Raw genomic sequence first — 18538 nt, forward strand, 5'->3', positions numbered from 1 at the left:
CAAAACAATGGGTTCATCATGCTATTTCCATATATATATGTGTCACCATACACACTTCTAATTCATCATCCTTCCCCACAGCCTTCCCCTATATCCCCTGATCTCCTGGCTGGTTTGCATCATTCCCCAAAATAATCTGCTTTCTTGCCACATGTATTTCATTACCTCCTCATCTCTCTCACCATCCCTGTGATTGATCCCTCTCTAGTTCTAAGACACACACACACACACACACACACACACACACACACACACACACACACACACACACATATACACACACACAGAGGCACTTTTAAATCTATATTCTGCCTCTTGGGATTAAACATATGGTATTTGTCTTTCTTATCTGGCTTAGGAATGACTTCCATTTTGTTCCATTGTTTTACTGTAAATGTCATGATTTCATTTTTCTTTACAGCTGTATAAAATTCCAATGTGTATATGTCCTGTTGCATTTACTCATCCATCTCAGTGGTCATCTAGGCTAGTTCCCTTCCCTCCAATATTGTGAACGATGCAGCGCTAAACCCAATGCACAGGTGTACCTGTGGTGTGTTGATTTAGAATCCCTTTGGATCTAGCCCCATGGATACAGTCTCATTCTGCTACTCCTGGACACCCAGCTTCTCCAGCACCATCAGTTAAGAGAGTGGTTTCTTTCCAGAGTATGTTTTTGACACTTATTCAAAAACAAGGTGGCCATGACTCTGTTGGTTTACTTCTGAGTCTTTCCCATGGTCTTTACGTTTTGTGCCACCACCATTCTGTATTTGTTGTGATGATGTCATGGTATAGTTTGAGATCAGGCCTTGTGACACCTTCATCCTTGCTGTTTCTGCTGAGGATTGCTTTTTGCTGTTCAGGGTCTTTTGTATTACCAATCGGATCCCCCTCATCTCTGTGAAGAGTGCCTTTGGGATATTGATGGGGATTGTGTTGAGTCTGAGGATCACTTTCAATAAAATAACCATTTTCAAAATATAAAATCAGTTAATTTATGACCATGGAATACCTTTTTATACTCCACTATCTTCTTTAATTTCTTTCCTTGGTAGAATAAAGTCTACATTGTAGTAGTCTTTCCTCTCCTTGGTTGGGTTTATTCCTAGGTATTTTAATTTTTTTAATAGGAAGAGTCTTCAAGTTCTTTCTTGGCAAGTTTGTTACTGATGTATAGTGAAGTGTTAGTTTTCATATACTTAGTACGCCACTGCTGTGCATGAAGTATTTATTAGTTCTAGGAGTTTTCTGGTGGAACCTTTTGGGATCTTTTGAATAAGTACAAGAGTTGCTTGCAGCTAGGAACAATTTCAATTCTTCCTTTCCTATTTTTACTATTTTCCTTGTCTTTATTGTTTTATCTAAGACAGAGCACTGCATTGGATCAGAATAGAGACAATGGACTCCCTTTTCTCATTACAGATTTTAGAGGAAATATTTTTCAGTTTCTTCTCATTTAGTATAATTGACTATGAGGTTTGTCACATAGAACTTTATTACATTGTGGTATGTTTCTTCTGCTTCTATTTTCTTTAGGACTTTTAAATCACAAAAGGATGGTAGTGGAGACACACACAAGTTTCCTAGTGAGAACTTACTCAGGGCCAGAGAATCTGAGCTTGCTTTACCCAGCAGGGCTGCATAAGGGGATGACTTGACCATGTGTGTGATTACTGGGTGTTTAGAAGGGTCTACACTTGGTTGTACAGTGTGCTTTGATCTAGCAAGGGGGAGGTCTTTTGCCCCACCCCTTGGTATTGTTATGAAAAATCCCTTTGAATCAATGGAAAAAGTTGTTGGGTATTGACCCAGGTCCTCCCGAAGCTATTCTGTGTTTCTGTCTTTCTTCTCATCAACTAGGTCTCTCTTTCTATCTAATATTTTCTTATCCCTCTCTCCTCCTAATAAAAACCCTTGAAAAGGTGGGAGCCAGCATCCCACAGATGGCACCAGAACTTGGGACTTGGGTGCAGAGGAAATAAGTAAGAGAGAGAGAGAGAGTAGTGGGCACCATGGAAGCAGTTAGACATATCCAATTATTAATTAAAGTTTAGGTAGTGGTATTTTGTTCTTCCGGAGTAAAATTGTAAATATAAAGTAAGTAGTAAAAGTTAGGCTTCAGCAAGTATCTCTACCTGCATCTGTATTTGTCTATGTTTCTCTGTTTCTTTTGCTCTAAAGTTGTAAAAAAGTTTGGTGAAGCTTAGTTTGAGAAGTGTAGGCTTAGGTATATTAGGGTAGACTAAGCTTTAGGTTTAGGGATACAGTGAAGGTTTAATAAGAAAGTCACTGAGGGTAAGAGTAGTTTTTCCCCTGAGCACAGAGGGGACCTGGGGTGCAGAGGGCAGCATCCAGGACCCAGCAGCCACTGAAAACTTAGCAGTCCCAGTTGCTTCAGAGGCTCCAGAAGCCACCAACAGTGGTTCGAGAGTGAAAAGCCACTTCAGAGGCTGCCAGCTTCAGAAAGCCAAAGCAGCAGAGGGTGATGTGCTGCCCCGCCAGGCATCAGCAGCTGAGACCCATGGGGCACCATCTTGTTACGATCAGCAGATGCTGAGAAAGGAGCGCGAGCTGCAGGGGTCTGCCTACTTTCTGCCATGGTGGGTCCATGGTGAGGAGAGTGCAGCCAGCCAGAGTGCTTGTGAGAGAGGACTGACATGCCTAGAGGCTATGCTCCTCAAAACCTTGACAAGCCAAGCAGAGAGGCTGCACTGTGAGAGACATGAACAGCGGGCAGTGGCTTGGAGAGTGCAGCAGAGACTTTGGACCCCAGCAGCTGGAACACCAAGAGCCAGAGTCCCTGATGGTGAGTGCCCAGTAGAGACGCTGCCAGAGAGGCAGCATCCAGATGAGCAGCTGAGATGTGCCCCCTTTAGGAACAGCAGCGAGAAATGCTGAGGTGATGCAGAGCCCTGCTCTAGGCTCAATGGTGGAGATGTGCTAAAAGCCAAGAGCAGCCTGAGCTCCCAGAGAGACAGAGCCATGGAGGAGCCTGAGAGCAGCATTTGGCCATGCAAGCAGGGCAATACATGGAGGAGAGACCCCCAGCAAAGCAGGTAACAGAACAGGGGTGTAGCAGTCACAGCTGGCTGCAGCTGGGTTTTCTCGAAGCTGGTTTTCCTCCCGGACCCAGAAGGGCTGCTTGAGAACCCATAGCTCATAGCAGCGGGCCAGCATCCAGCCATTCAGCATGAGGCATGAGAGAGCCCTCAGGGCCTCAGGACACTGGGGTCTCTAGGTGGGCAAGCACAGACAGACTGGGATGGTAAAAAAGTTGCGCAGTTTGTTTACTGATGGTTCATGCTGGCTGTACAAAGAGATCTTCCCCAGCCAGCTAGCAGCTTTTACCCTGGAGCAATTTTTGCCAAGGGGAAAGCTAACTGAAAGTGTCTCTGTGGCTGAGAGTGAGGGTTCTGAGATGCTTGTTTGAACTGAATTGTTGCATTCAGAGGAACTGTAAAGTAATACTGGTTGTGGGTTACTTCCTATTTGGAACTTTAAGACTGTTGTCAGAAAGCTTTCAGTAGACTATTAAGATTGGTATCAGAACTGTCTTTTTGAACTTTTCAGTCAAGAAATGGGATGGACAAAAGTGGTGCAATTGCAATGGGACAATTTTGACTTTACTTACACATATAGACTCTATCAATTGTGATGGCTTATCAATTGTTTTGTGTATGAGTATATCCTTTATTAACTGTGGTGATTCATGAACTGTTTTGTGTTAAAAATGCAACTATTTAAGTGGAAAAGTTTGGTTTTTTTTCTACCCAGGCTCAAGATGCAGCTTAGAAAATTATAAAGAAAAGGGGGAGTTAATATTCCTCAGTCTCTTTAATTAAAAAAATATTTTCTTGTCCCTTGAGTGGACTAATGTTAACTTGTATTAATGGACCCTAGGTTTTGTATAGTTCTATTAAGAAATTGCTTGTGGATGTTTGCTAAAAGTTTGTAAAGTGCAAATAGTCCTATTGAGAGTTTGTTTTTAGATGTAAGTTTGTAAGAATTGTAAATATGTATAGTAATATTCATGCTAGAATTATGTTAACCTGTTGATATTCATGTATTGTGGTTTGGTGAAGCTAAGGGAGTCTAGGTTTGATGTGGTTGCATCAAGAGTTTGTTGATTTATTTGATGTGGTTGTATCAAGAGTGTATTGATTTAAAACAGGGCTTGGTGCAGCTGAGGCTGCTATAGACATCCCAGACCCATTCAAAAAGGACATTCCATCTTGGTCATCCTCTACTCATTTACTGGGCGATGTGGCAGCCATAGGGATTGCTGTGATTGTTCCAGCTACTCTTAGTGGGGACCTGATTTAGAGCTGCATAGAGTTAAGCTCTGTACTTTTCTCTGCCAGAGGCTAGTAGTCAGAGACAGGTAAGTCCTGCTTGCTAGCTGCCAACCTAAGACAGAGCACACTTGAACAGAAAGTGTATCTTCATGACAGGTAAGGCTGATTAGTGAAGAAGAAAATGACCTAAGACAGACAGTCTATCTGACATGTCTGTGGAGCCCTTTAAAAAATTAAGAAGAGGGAGCTGTGGAGAAAAACAGGGGTTTCTTAGTGAGAACTTACTCAGGTGGTGAACTTGGTCAAAGATCTTTGCTGATGAGAAGGTCATATGATTTCTGTCCTTATACCTAATGGTATGCTATATTATGCTTATTGATTTGCATAAGCTGAACCAACCTTGCATCTTTGGAACAAAATCAAAGTAGTCACAGTGAATGGCCACTGTGCTCTTGAACCTGGGTTTTAAGAATTTTAACATCTGTGTTCACAAGGGAAATGAGTCCCTCATTTTTTTTTTGTGATAATCCTATCTGTTTGGTATTGGTAATGCTGGTTTTGTAGAGTGAGTTTGGTTTTATATCTTCTCTTTCTATTTTAGTTTGGGAGAGAAATGGCATTAATTCTTCCTTAAATATTTGGCTTAATTTGGCCATCAGTGTGTTTGGTCCTGGCCATTTCTTTGTTGGGAGACTTTGTGTTATTTCTCAGTCTCTTGACATTTTCGTTAACAGCCTAGCCTTTAATGGCTGAACTAGCCCTCAAGCCCCTATTTCTTCAGTCTCATTGTTATGGATCTATATATGTTGTCTGCAGCCTCTTGACTTAATTTGCACATGCTTTCTGTACCCAGGAATTTATCCATTTGTTCTATGTTCCAATTTTCTGAAATAAAGGTTTTTCTCAGAATTTCCAATGATTCTCTGGCTTTGTTGGAATTTGTAGTTTGTTTCCCTATATCATCTCCAGTTTGCATCTTTTCTTTCTTCCTTTTGGTTGACTTGGTGAGGGGTTTGCCTATCTTGTTAATTTTTCCCTAAGAACCAGTCCTTTGTTTGCAGCTGTGTATTGTTCATTTTGTCATGATTTCATTACCCTCTGCAATGATCTTCATTGTTTCTTGCTCTTTACTGCTTTTGTGCTTGGCTTATTCTTATCCCAAAACCTGAAGAAGCATCATTAGGTGTTTCTTTTTTATTTTTTCTGAAGTTTTAATATAAAGAATATAAAATTTCCTCATAGAGCTGCCAAATATACATATATCAAAAAGTCTGGCAAATTGTGCTTTCATTTCAATTGATTTTAGGAATTTTTAATTTTCCTCCATGATTTCTCCAAAGGCCCACTCATCATGCAAGAGTGAATTGTTCGGTCTGTTTATATTTGTATAGTTTCTGTAATTTCTCTTGCTATTGATTTATGCTTTTATTTCACTTTGATCTGGAAAAATATAATAAATTATTTCAGTTCTTTTATTGTTGGTAAGATTTGCTTTCTGGCCTAGATTATGGTCTACTTAACAAAGGTTCTATAGACTGCTGAGAAGAATGTGTATTGAGTTTCTGTTGGATAGAGTTGTTTATAGGATGCCCATTAAGTCCATTGAGTCTATGGTTTAATTCTAAGGCTTCTCTGTTGGCTTTAGGATGACCTATCTAAAGATGAGAGGGCATAACTGAAATCAGCATCCACTATTAATGCATCAGGACTTGTCTGACCTTTAGTGTCCATTGGTGTTTGTCTTATTGAATTGGCAGCCCCAGTATTTGGCATATACATTTACTATTGTTTTGAGTTCTTGATAATTTGTCCCCTTGAATAATTATCTAGTGGCTTTTTCAAAAGACCCTTCTAATATTGGTTTGGAGTCTACTTTATAAAATATCATGATAGCTACTCAAGCTTGCTTTTGGCTCCCTTGACAGGAAACCCTAATTTGTCCCCTTGAATAATTATCCAGTGGCTTTTTCAAAAGACCCTTCTAATATTGGTTTGGAGTCTACTTTATAAAATATCATGATAGCTACTCAAGCTTGCTTTTGGCTCCCTTGACAGGAAACCCTATCCATCCATTGACTCTGGGTCTGTGTGAATCTTTATTAGTCAGATATGTTTCTTTGAGACAATAAACAGTTGAATATGGTATTTTCATCTAGCCATACAGCCTGAGAGAGAGAGAGAGAGGGGGGGGGGGTGTTGGGCTATTGACACTTAAAGCTATTATTGAGAGTTGTTTATTTATTCTTCTTGTTCTGTTGGTGGTTTTTTGATTGGTTAGATTATTGTTTATTCTTTCTTTCTTTTCCATTAGTATGGGGTGTTCACTGCTAGAAGGTGATGGATTTGATCCCAGCCTTTCTATTCTTCTCACAAACCTTCTTTTTTCCTGTGCTCTTATGATTAGGTCTTTCTTCTCTTCTGTGTATAGTGTTCCTTTAAATATCATCCCCAGTGCTGACTTGGTGCTAATGAAATGCTTTACTTTGTGCTTGTCTCAAAATAGAAGAACCTTAAAACCTTTAAAGGTTTGATGGCACCCAGACAGATTATCTTGGACAATCTCCCATCTCAGCCTTCTTGATTTATTCATATCTATGGAATTCCCTTTGCCTTGTAATGCATTCACAGGTCCCAGGGATTCAGATGTGTGACTGTGTGTATGGGGTGATTACATTATGTCTAGCTCTTCCCCAAATACTTATTATTAGTGTGACCTCTATGTGTCCATGTTCTTGAGGTCTTAAAGAGAAAAAGCACAAGTATGATTATTACAGTAACTCAGGCCAGGGAATTTTTGTCCAAAAGACTCCAACAAGTGTTGCAAAAAAGGATTCCATTTGGGGGAAGTAAAAAGATCTCATTTAGTGGTGTGTGTGTGTGTGTGTGTGTGTGTGTGTGTGTGTGTTGTGTGTCATAGTCTGCCTTCTATTGCTATGATAAAACACAATAACCAAAATCAACTTGGAGAGGAAAAGGTTTATTTCATCTCATATTTGTAGTCCAAGGAACTAGGGAACCCAGGGCAGGAACTCAGGGGAGGATCCTGGAGACAGGGTGCTGTAGATTATGCTCATTGTTTTTTTTTAAAAAAAAACCTGATTGGCTGATAAGCAGGGCAAGAAGAAATTGGGTGAGAAATCCTTATGCAGAAAGAATGATGGGAGGAAGAAGGGCAGAGTCGGCAGAGTCTGGGGAGACGCAAGCCACCCCCTGGGCAAGCAGGATGTGTAGAAAATGAGGTAACAAGCCATGAGTCATGTGGCAAAGCATAAATAGAAATATGGGTTAATTTAAGTGTAAGAGTTAGCTACTAAGAGGCATGGTGGTAGTGGCGCATGCCTTTAATCCCAGCACTCGGGAGGCAGACGCAGGTGGATCTCTGTGAGTTCAAGATCAGCTTGGGCTACAGAGCGAGTTCCAGGAAAGGTGCCAAAGTTACACAGAGAAACCCTGTCTCAAAAAAAACAAAAAAAAAAAAAGAGAAAAGAAAAGAGTTAGCTACTAACAAGCCTGAGCTATTGGTTGAGCATTTACAAGCAATATTAAGCCTCTGAGTCAATTATTTGGGAAGCAGCTGCCAGGTATTTGGGAACAGACAGGCATGAGAGAAAGGTCAGAGACGTTGGAGGAGTGCTGCTTAATGACTTGCTTCTCATGGCTTTCTCAGCCTTTTTTGTTATAGAACACAGGACCACCAGTCCAGAGGTAGCACCACACAGCGAACTGACACCACCCCAATTAAGAAAATGCATTACAGATATGTCCACAGGCCAAGCTGGTTGGGGAATTTTCTCAATTGAAGTTCCTCCTTTCCAAAGGACTCTAGCTTGTATCAAGTTGACATAAAACTAGTCAACAGTGTGTGTGTGTGTGTGTGTGTGTGTGTGTGTGTGTGTGTGTGTGTGTGTGTGTTAGAAAAGAAGCAAGGGGGAAATGATTGTCATCCAGGATCTAAGGATGGAGTCTAGCCAGGTTTTCCCTTTGTCTCTAGGAGGTAGGAGAAGAATGTTCCCCTCCTCTAGCCAACACACACACACACACACACACACACACACACACACACACACACACCCCTACATGGATGGAAGGGAGAAGGGCAAATGTGAGAGAGAGAAGGGAAACATTTAAAATTGTTTATTGACTGGCTGAGGTGGTATGTGCCTTTAATCCCAGCACTCAGGAGGCAATGACAGATCTCTGTGAGCTAGCCTGGTCTACACCGAGTTCTTGGCCAGCCAGGATTATATAGAAAAGTCTTGTCATCTCCCTCTACAGAATATTTATTACATTTCCTTATTCACTTATCTATCTGTCTCTTTATATGGTGGATATGGACATATACATGGAGGTCAGAGTAGACCCTGCAGGAGTCAGTTATCTCCTTCTACCTTGTTGAGCCTGGGGATTGAACCCAGGCTCAGCAACAGGCCCCTTATCTTCTGAACCATGGCCCTGGCCTGAGACACACATTCTTCTTTCTAGGAACTGACAGTGCTACCTTAGGATACTGAGCTGTATTGTTTCGTCTTGTAGGGCTGTGTCCATTCAAGGGAGTCCTTAGATGGTGTAGGAGAGTCAGTATTGGAGGAAACTGAATGACTGAGGCAGAGGTCAGACACTCAAGAGGCTTATGTGCTGTGGGATGTTCTGTATGGCAAATGTGTTGCTGATTAGTCAATAAATGAAACACTGATTGGCCATTGGCTAGGCAGGAAGTGTAGGCGGGACAAGGAGGAGAATAAAGCTGGGAAGTGGAAGGCAGAGAGACACTGCCAGCCGCCATGATGACAAACATCATGTGAAGTTGCCGGTAAGCCACGAGCCACATGGCAAGGTATAGATTAATGGAAATGGATTAATTTAAGCTATAAGAACAGTTAGCAAGAAGCCTGCCACGGCCATACAGTTTGTAACCAATATAAGTCTCTGTGTTTACTTGGTCGGGTCTGAGCGGCTGTGGGACTGGTAGGTGAGAGAGATTTGACCTGACTGTGGGCCAGGCAGGAAAACTCTAGCTACACTTATGTATGCCCACCCTAGCCCTAAACTCCTGGACTTGGACGGTCCTCCTGCCTCAGCCTTTTGCATCACTGAGACTGCTGGGCATAACATCACATCTTTATTTGACCAATCCATTTCAGACTTCTGAGTTTCCTTTGCTTTGAAACATTGCATTTGTGCCACTTGAATACAGAAGTCTCGTGATCAACAATATGAAACAAAACAGTCACCTGCTCTTGGGCAAGCAACTTAACAAGACTGAGATTCGGTCTGTGCATCTGCAAAAGCAGTAATGATGGTGAGTGTCAATGGTGCTGTCCTGCAACGCTGAGCGGGTGTAGCTTAGCTTTCTGTGGCCTCACGTTGGAACGCCAAAATGTTGTAGGGTGTTTTTTCTCTTTTACTCTTTTGGAGGCCTACCACCAAGCTCCCAAATAAATCACACATGGAAGCTTATTATTACTTATAAAGTCTGGCCTTAGCTTGGTTTGTTTCTAGTTAGCTTTTCTTAACTTAAATTATCCCACCTATCTTTGGTCTTGGGCTTTTCTCTATTACTGTATACCTTTTCTTTCCTTTTTACTCCGTGTCTGGCTGTGTAGCCGGGAGGCTGGGTGGCTGGGTGGTTGGGTGGCTAGCCCCTGAAGTCCTCCTCCTTCCTCTTGCATTCCTTGATCTTCCTTCCTTTTCTCCTACATTTCTCCTCCATTTTTTTTCTCTCTGCCTGCCAGCCCCACCTGTCCTTTCTCTGCTTTGCTATTGGCAGTTCAGCTCTTTATTAGACCATCAGGTGTTTTCGACAGGCAAAGTAACACAGCTTCACAGAGTTAAACAAATGCAACATAAAAGAATGCAACACATCTTTGCATCATTAAACAAATGTCCCACGGCATAAACAAATGTAACACATCTTAAAATAATATGCTACAACATGTGAGGCCGTTGCAACAGGAAGCGCTGGCTAGCACCGGTGGGTAATGGTTAGGGCTGCTGCCACCTTCCTCTGCCTCTGCTTTTATATTAATATTTCTTCTTCCTCGTGTGTTGAATGTGATTTTTAGGTCCAACTGTCTTCCCAGGATAATTGTGAGGCTCAAAGGAAGGAGTGATGTAAATCAGAGTATTTCAAGTATGATTCTATTCAGTCATCCTTTTAACTTTGGTTTGGTCTGTACCTGGTGAGTATGGGTGCTTCATTTCCTTCTGTCTCCCAGACAAAGCCTGCGTCCTTCCGCCATCATGGCATTGGTGCTTAACCCCTCTCCCACCCACCAGGAAGTTAAGAGTATAGCCTTCCTCCCTCACTGCCTGGGAAGCTCTGAGGTAGGGCCTCCCGATTCTTTCCTCCACCTTCCCACTCCTGCTGTGTTTGTTAGAGTTATAGAAGCCCATAGAATGTTCTTATTCTTTTCCACACTCAATACTAGGACCCCCCCTTTTTTTGCTACTGCTGCATGGCTGAAACTATTTTACTGTAAACCAGTAGTTTTCAACCCTGGTACACATTAAGATCACCTAGGGAGCTTTTAAAAAAAATTACTGGTGCCCAAGCTCCACCCTGGACCAATTAAATGAGCTCTCAGGGGGTGGGGCCTGGACATCAGTAATTTTTTAAAAGCTCCCTAGGTGATTCCAATGTACAGCAAGGTTGAGAAGCAATCCAGTGTGCAGCCAGTCACATCTGAGCATACCTCTGGATTCAGAGCTCTGCACCTGAAGTAACCAGCCATTTATCTAGTCCTCCAGCCAGATATGATGCTGTGCTTAAAGACACAGAGTCCAACCATCTCTGGTGCAAAGCTGAATTTCAAAAGTACAGGAGTGATGCATGTGGATGTCTCGTAATCAGGCCAAAGGAACATTGTCCTTGCTTAAGATGATCTGAACTCTTTAGTCTGTTTGACCTACTGTAAGTTCACACTGGAGCAAATCATGTCAGGTAGGGGTGAACTCTTTAGTCTGTTTGACCTACTGTAAGTTCACACTGGAGCAAATCATGTCAGGTAGGGGTGAACTCTTTAGTCTGTTTGACCTACTATATGTTCACACTGGAGCAAATCATGTCAGGTAGGGGTGAACGCTTTAGTCTGTTTGACCTACTGTATGTTCACACTGGAGCAAATCATGTCAGGTAGGGGTGAACGCTTTAGTCTGTTTGACCTACTGTAAGTTCACACTGGAGCAAATCATGTCAGGTAGGGGTGAACGCTTTAGTCTGTTTGACCTACTGTATGTTCACACTGGAGCAAATCATGTCAGGTAGGGGTGAACGCTTTAGTCTGTTTGACCTACTGTATGTTCACACTGGAGCAAATCATGTCAGGTAGGGGTGAACGCTTTAGTCTGTTTGACCTACTGTAAGTTCACACTGGAGCAAATCATGTCAGGTAGGGGTGAACGCTTTAGTCTGTTTGACCTACTGTATGTTCACACTGGAGCAAATCATGTCAGGTAGGGGTGAACGCTTTAGTCTGTTTGACCTACTGTAAGTTCACACTGGAGCAAATCATGTCAGGTAGGGGTGAACGCTTTAGTCTGTTTGACCTACTGTAAGTTCACACTGGAGCAAATCATGTCAGGTAGGGGTGAACTCTTTAGTCTGTTTGACCTACTGTATGTTCACACTGGAGCAAATCATGTCAGGTAGGGGTGAACGCTTTAGTCTGTTTGACCTACTGTAAGTTCACACTGGAGCAAATCATGTCAGGTAGTGGTGCAGAGACTGTTAACTCTACACTTTGATGCTTCTGTTTCTGAATACAAAGATGATCTACACTGCCCACTATGACATAAACTAATCTGTAGTCCAATGTGACCTGTTCTAACCTCAGCACCCCATCAGGTCGCAGACCTGGCAGATAAGGGACCTCAAGAAATCCCAGAAGCCAGAGAAGGTTGGCATAGGCAATGTAAGGAAGTAGCCTAGGCCCACACCCAGGCTGAGCTGAAATAAATTAAGCTGCACCCTCTTTTTAAGGTGTTGTTTTATTTCAAACATCTTTGGGTAGTTCTGCTAAGATGATGCTGGTGATGTTGACACATTTGTCCAATGATCAGTATTAAGATTGCTTAGCAATACCAGGAACAGACATCTTCTACAAGATCTAGAAATGTGGTTGCAACTATTAGAGGTAAATTTGGGACATGGAGCTGAGTGTATTAGTACCATTCTAAAAATCATTTGTGCATGTGTATGTGTTCACTTGTATATGTGAGTGTGGCCATGTATGTGCCACGGCATGTGTGTGCAGGTCAGAGGACAACCTCAGGTATCGGTCTTTCTACCTTGTTTAGGGCAGGTTCTCTTGTTGTGCACACAAGACGAGCTGGCCCTAGAGGTCTGGGGGACTCTCTTGCCCTCCTCCATCTTGCAGACAACACTGGGCTATGGACACGCCTCCTGGCGTTCAGCCTTATGTGGGGTCTGGGGATCTGAACTCAGGTCCTCGCACTTGCACGACAAATGATTTACCCACCAAGCCATCTCCCTGGCCCTCCGTTGCTGCTCTGATTTGTATTTCCAGGTCTACTGAACTGTGGCCAGTGTTCTAGGACTGGTATACCTGCAGCTTAGGGAAGAAAAGCATTCACTGCACCTCATGAGGTTCTTCACAGGAACTTTTACACCCATCAGAACAAGTAGTATATGTTATTACAAGTTACTTAAGATGCTTAAAACCCATTCTAATAACCTCAACAAATTCCGTCTTTAATACCAAGTCATTGACTAATAGCCCCAAGATTGTCATCTCTCCTGATATATGGCTCTTCTCTAGCTGGCAGAGGGATATTTATGATCCTCATTAAATATAGATGAGTAAATGATACAGATGGCTTGAATGCCAATTAATACATATGAAAATAACCAATAATATATCTTCTTTTTTTTAGATATAAATGTTTGTTGCTTGACAGCTCTGAAGTAATTTCACCCAGGTCTTAGAATTATGTTAATTCTACCTCCCCATCTTTTCCTTTTATTTATCTCTGTTGCTGGGAACACCCACACACACATTCACAGCCTCACATACCAGGGTAATTACGATCACTTAAATTTATATGCTAAGTCAGCTATAAATGGAGACACGTAGAAAAGACTCAAGGCGTTCTCTCTAATTACCAGAGTCTCTAGTTTTCTTTACCTATTAAGGTAGATTTTTTTTTTAAAAAAAGCATACTTTTTTGTTTGTTTTATTCAATTTCTCTAATAAAACTTTTCCCCCAGAAGTGCAAAGTTTTGCCTTTTAGAAAAATCTCAGCCCTGTGTGTCTGCGCATGCGTGCATACCCTACATGTAGAGGTCAGAGAACAAGTTGTAGGAATCACTCTCTGTTTTCACCACGAGGGATCCAGGACCAAACTCAGGTCATCAGACTTGGCCACAAGCGCTGTTTCCCACTGGGCCATCTTGCTGCTGAGCCTCCTCTCCAGCTCCAGGATTCACATTCTTAATCTGGATAACCTAACGCGTTGAGACTCATTTGCAGGGTTAGTATTTCTTTCCTTTTTAGTCTTCAGTGTGAATCCCTTCTTGGTGATGAGCATTTGGGTTGTCCCTACCAGAGGCCACTTTGCGTAAATCTGCTATTGAAATGCGTGGGCAAATCTTTTAGAGGAGGATATAAATGTCTATGAATTTCTCTAAGGTTACATATTGTATAAATTGCTTTTATTGTTAGAGTGACAAAATGCCTGACCCAAAACAAAAAACAAACCAAACCAAAAAGCAACAACTTAAGAGAGAAGGTCTCCTTTGGCTTATGGTCATACTGAAGCTACAGGAAGTAGAGAGAGATCAATGAGATTACTCGGCTCTCTTTCCCCTTCACACGTGTGTGTGTGTGTGTGTGTGTGTGTGTGTGTGTGTGTGTGTGTGTGTGTGTGTGTGTGTGCCTGTGAGGCCCATGTTCAGGGGGCTGTGCATGCATGTGTGTGGAGGCCAGATACCAACCTCAAGTGTCATTTCTCAGATGACATCTACCATGTTTTGAGACAGAATCTCTCGCTCATCTGGAGCTCCCTAAGTGGTCTACAAGGGCTGGCCAGTGAGTCCTGGATATTTGCCTGTCTCTACCTCCCCAGCCCTAGGGTTACAAGTGCACACCACTTGTCTAATTCTTTTCGTGGGTTCTGGGACTTGAACCCAGGTTATCGTGCTTGCACGACAAGCACTTGGGTAAGTGAACTTTCTTTCCAGCACCCCTCCTTGTCCATTTCTATTCATTCTGGAAGCACAGCCCATAGGATGGTACCACTCAATCTTTAGGGTGGGTCTTCGTCCCTCAACTTTCTTTAAGAACACTTTCACAGACACGCAGAGAGGTGTTTATCCTGGCTGACTGATTCTACATTCAACCAAGCTGACAATAAAGATTAATCACTGCACACACTCCACACACTGAAATCCCAGTGCATTCCAAGACCTAACGGGGCTAAGGAAGCAAAGACACTAGCATCATGCACTGTGAAGCTGTTCCATCCAGCATGCTAGGCTTTCAGGAGTGCCTTTCTCTATCCTTTATTCAGCAGTGTCAATATATACAGAATTGATTTAGTTTTCTTTCTGCCTCATACACTGCTTGCTACATAGAAATAAAACCTGGATTCTTACTAAATGATAAATGCATGCAAAATGGAATAAATAGGTACAAACTTGAGAGAATCAGTGAACGTTTTCAAAACACACATGTTCTGGTAGATTGTTGTTGTTGTTGTTTTGTGTTGTTTTGAATCAACTTGATACAAACTAGAGTCATCCTGTGAGATGGAGCCTCAAATGAGAAAATGTCTGTTCGATTGGCCTGTGGGCGGGTCTGTACGAAATTGTCTTGATTGGTGATTGATATTCAAGGGCCCAGCCCACTGTGGGTGGTGCCATCCCTCGCAAGTGGTCATGGAGTATATAAGAGAGCAGGTCAAAAAGTCATGAAAAGCAAGGTAATTTCCCTCCGTGGTTCCTGCCCCTGCTCCTGCTGAAGTTCCTGCCCTGACTTATCTCAAAGATAGACTGTGCTTTTGGATGGGAATGCTAGTTTGCTATAGACTGAAGCCCCATAAACCCTTTCCCACCTGAGTTGTATTTAGTCATGCTGTTTATCATAGCAATAGAAAGTGACTAGAACGCCAGGCGATCCAGTGCGATTTTGAGCAAGATCCAGAGTACTGTGATAAAATTTGGGGTAGACATGTTCTCTTTTTCACCTAGAGAAACACAGTCCAGAAAGTTCAGAGAGCATTGAAGAACTTCCACCATATCAATGCACTAATACCAAAGCACCTTACCCTTTGGAACACAGATTAAGTTCACCCAGACCCCATTTCATGTTTTCTCCCTGTCATCCAGGACTGTCGTCTTGAGGTTCAGGGTCTGCGGTTCAGCATTAAGGTTTTCTAGCCACTGTCCTCCCTTGTCTCTGGCCCTGGGCTGCTCTGCTAGAGAAGTAGGTGCTGGGTTTGGCCAGCATCATTTTCTTGCCAGTCAGAGATGTCCTTAGTTGGTAAATCTCTCTGATGTGGAATGTCTTCTGCTCTCTTCAGTATGATCCTGGAGTCACGTGCAAAGAGTCTTCCTCGGTCCCACGAAAGAGAACTTGGAGATAAGTCCCAAATGCTGTTATCTCCCTCTCAATTCAGGAAATCAATCCTTCAGTAGCTCCACCCCCAACTACTATGAATGCTCCTTCTCACATGGAGGGAACTTTCAAACTCCTGTCTTTAAATGAACTTGGCTCAGCAGCCACAGCCAGGCATTCCCACCCCTTGTATGACTATTCTATAATAGTCAAATAATGCAAATAATATAAATTCCCAGCAGGTAGAGAAGCCTATTTTGACATCAAATAAAATCACTGAATTACCAACCACATGGTTGCTGCTCTGTGGCAGGTAAGTGTAAGTGAAGGTGTTAAAAACAAACAAAAAACTTTAAACTTCCTTCCTTTTCTTTACACTCCATCAGGAGAGCAGCCAGCTGGGCTCAGGCAAACATATTGGTCATCTCTGATTCTTTCTCATTTCCACTAACAAGCTCTGCTTTGTGCCTGCAATTCTCTGCTTGTGCACAAATTTATTCCTCCGGACTCACTCCTGAAGAGTAGCCTGTGTGTATTACTACAGCAAAATGGAGTTCCTAATGACTGGGCTGTGGCCTTCTCCCTCCCTCTAGCCGCAGGCAAGGCATTGAAAACCAGTGAAATCAGGCTGCTCTCCCTCCACATGGAAATGCAGATGTTGGAATGGTAACAGAGTTGCACAGGCTGGAGGAGAAGAACATTTGCTTGTGGCTGGGAGTGAACACCCCTTTATGCCTCTGTCAGGCAGCGATAGCCTCTGACATCAGCAGGATGCCTCCTGCCAGTACATGCCAGTGTACTCCTTAGTCCTGAGCCTGCATAGAGATTTCCATGTCCCTCCTCCTTCGTCCATGCTCAGAGGCCCTTCAGCACTGACCTACCTTTTCCCCTGGCCTCTCTGGTGCTGTGCAAAAGCTGCAAAAATCTTGTAGAAGCCAACCCCTCAACTCTCAACAAGGAGAGAGGTGTGAGAGGCTTGCTTTCCCACGTTACTCTTTGGAGGGATGATAGTGGCTGCTCCAAGCAGGCAGGAGCAGAAAGGGCAATGGAGAGAGGTAGAACCCTCTTCCTCACAGAGGAAACTGAAATTAGCCTAACTAGACTTTTCTGGGCACTTAGATGGCACAGTGATGGACGCCATCTAAATGCGTAGACAGGAGGAGGAGAGCACAGATGTTGTGTGAGGCCACTGATTTAGTTCCAAGTCAATACTCTTAATTAACTTCAAACTGTTTAAATATATACAACATTTCTAACCAGTCAGCCAATAACACCTATATGATATTCTTGCCAGTACTTCAGCACAGAAAGCAAACTAGCATTCCCATCCAAAAGCACAAAACTCTACTCATAATTGCTTATATTTAATGTAGATACATGGCTTCTAATCTCAGCTCTGTTAATGACACTGCATAATCAGTCCACAATTTTCTCTCTTCCAGAGAAGGAATAGAGACACCAGAGAGGAACCCAAACTGCGGCTGTCTGAACTGTCCTCTAGGAAGGGGAGGCCTTCCTTCTTGGCTCTTTAATGAGCAACTGGCATAAGTAAAATGCCCCCTTATTCTTTCATTGGTTGGTGCATTGAGAAAGCATGCTTGCGGTGAGATCCTGGTCCAAAGGGGAATCTGGAGAGAGACAGACTCACATCTCGCTCGAGGAAGTAACTGGGTACAGAGCAAGGTCAGAGAGCAAAGGTCAGAGATCAAAGCTGGAGAAAGGAGCAGGGGCCCCGGGTGCCACGCCACTCACACCTGTGAATCCCGTGCCTCTGAGACTCTCCTCAGCTGCTGGCAGCTCTCCAAGGACACATTCTTTGAATAAAAATTGAAGCAAGACAAGAGGTTCCTGGGTAGTCTCTTTACTTGTTAGTCACACTTGACAACGCCATGTAGACACATCAGCCTGGCTTGTCATTCAAGAACACCACCCACATACCTGTAAAACAAAATTAGCACCAGCTCCTCCAACTGTGGGTTCTGTCCCCGGGTCCGTGAGGAGTTTCCCTTTTAGAGCAGCAGGTGGTTTCGAATGGGCAACCAAAGTCTGATCTTGGATCTGATCTACAGCAGACGTTCCTCAAACATTACCACGCACTAATTGCCAGATGCACACTAGCATGCACAACATTTGTCTTCCCTTGTGTGTTCTCCAGCACCACCAGAGAAGGGGAAGCCTAAATGCGCAAGCTCACTCCGGACATGGAGGAGCAGAGCAGATATTAAAAGGTATACGGCGTATGGATTATAAAATCTGTAAAAATTACTTTCATAAGAGCTATTTATAGCAATGGGAGCGTGACCCCAAACAGACAAGCCTGGAGAGCCTGCCTCTAACACACTGCAGTGGAGGAGGTAAAGACAGGTGTCTGCAGTTATCTGGCTACTCTTGTTTGGGGCAAAGGAGAACATTTGTAACCTCAGAGGCCCAAGGTGACGGAGACCAGGGTACAGAGAAAATTTAAAGGCCAAGTTTAGAAGCTGAGTAGGGAAAATGCAAGTATAAATTCTGCCTGCGTCACAGGGTGGCTGCTGAAGCGTGCAGATGTAGGATCCCTGAGGCAGAGAAGTCAGACATCACTGGTAAAGACCACAAAGGAAACTGGCCCCAAGGAGGGTGCTGTAAGGAGTGTCCTCGGTGCCCAGGGAGCGCTCAGCAGCTGGAGTC

Source organism: Peromyscus californicus, unplaced genomic scaffold (genome assembly GCF_007827085.1).
Source record: "Peromyscus californicus insignis strain IS unplaced genomic scaffold, ASM782708v3 Scaffold_17__1_contigs__length_78620276, whole genome shotgun sequence".
Lineage (NCBI taxonomy): Eukaryota > Metazoa > Chordata > Mammalia > Rodentia > Cricetidae > Peromyscus > Peromyscus californicus.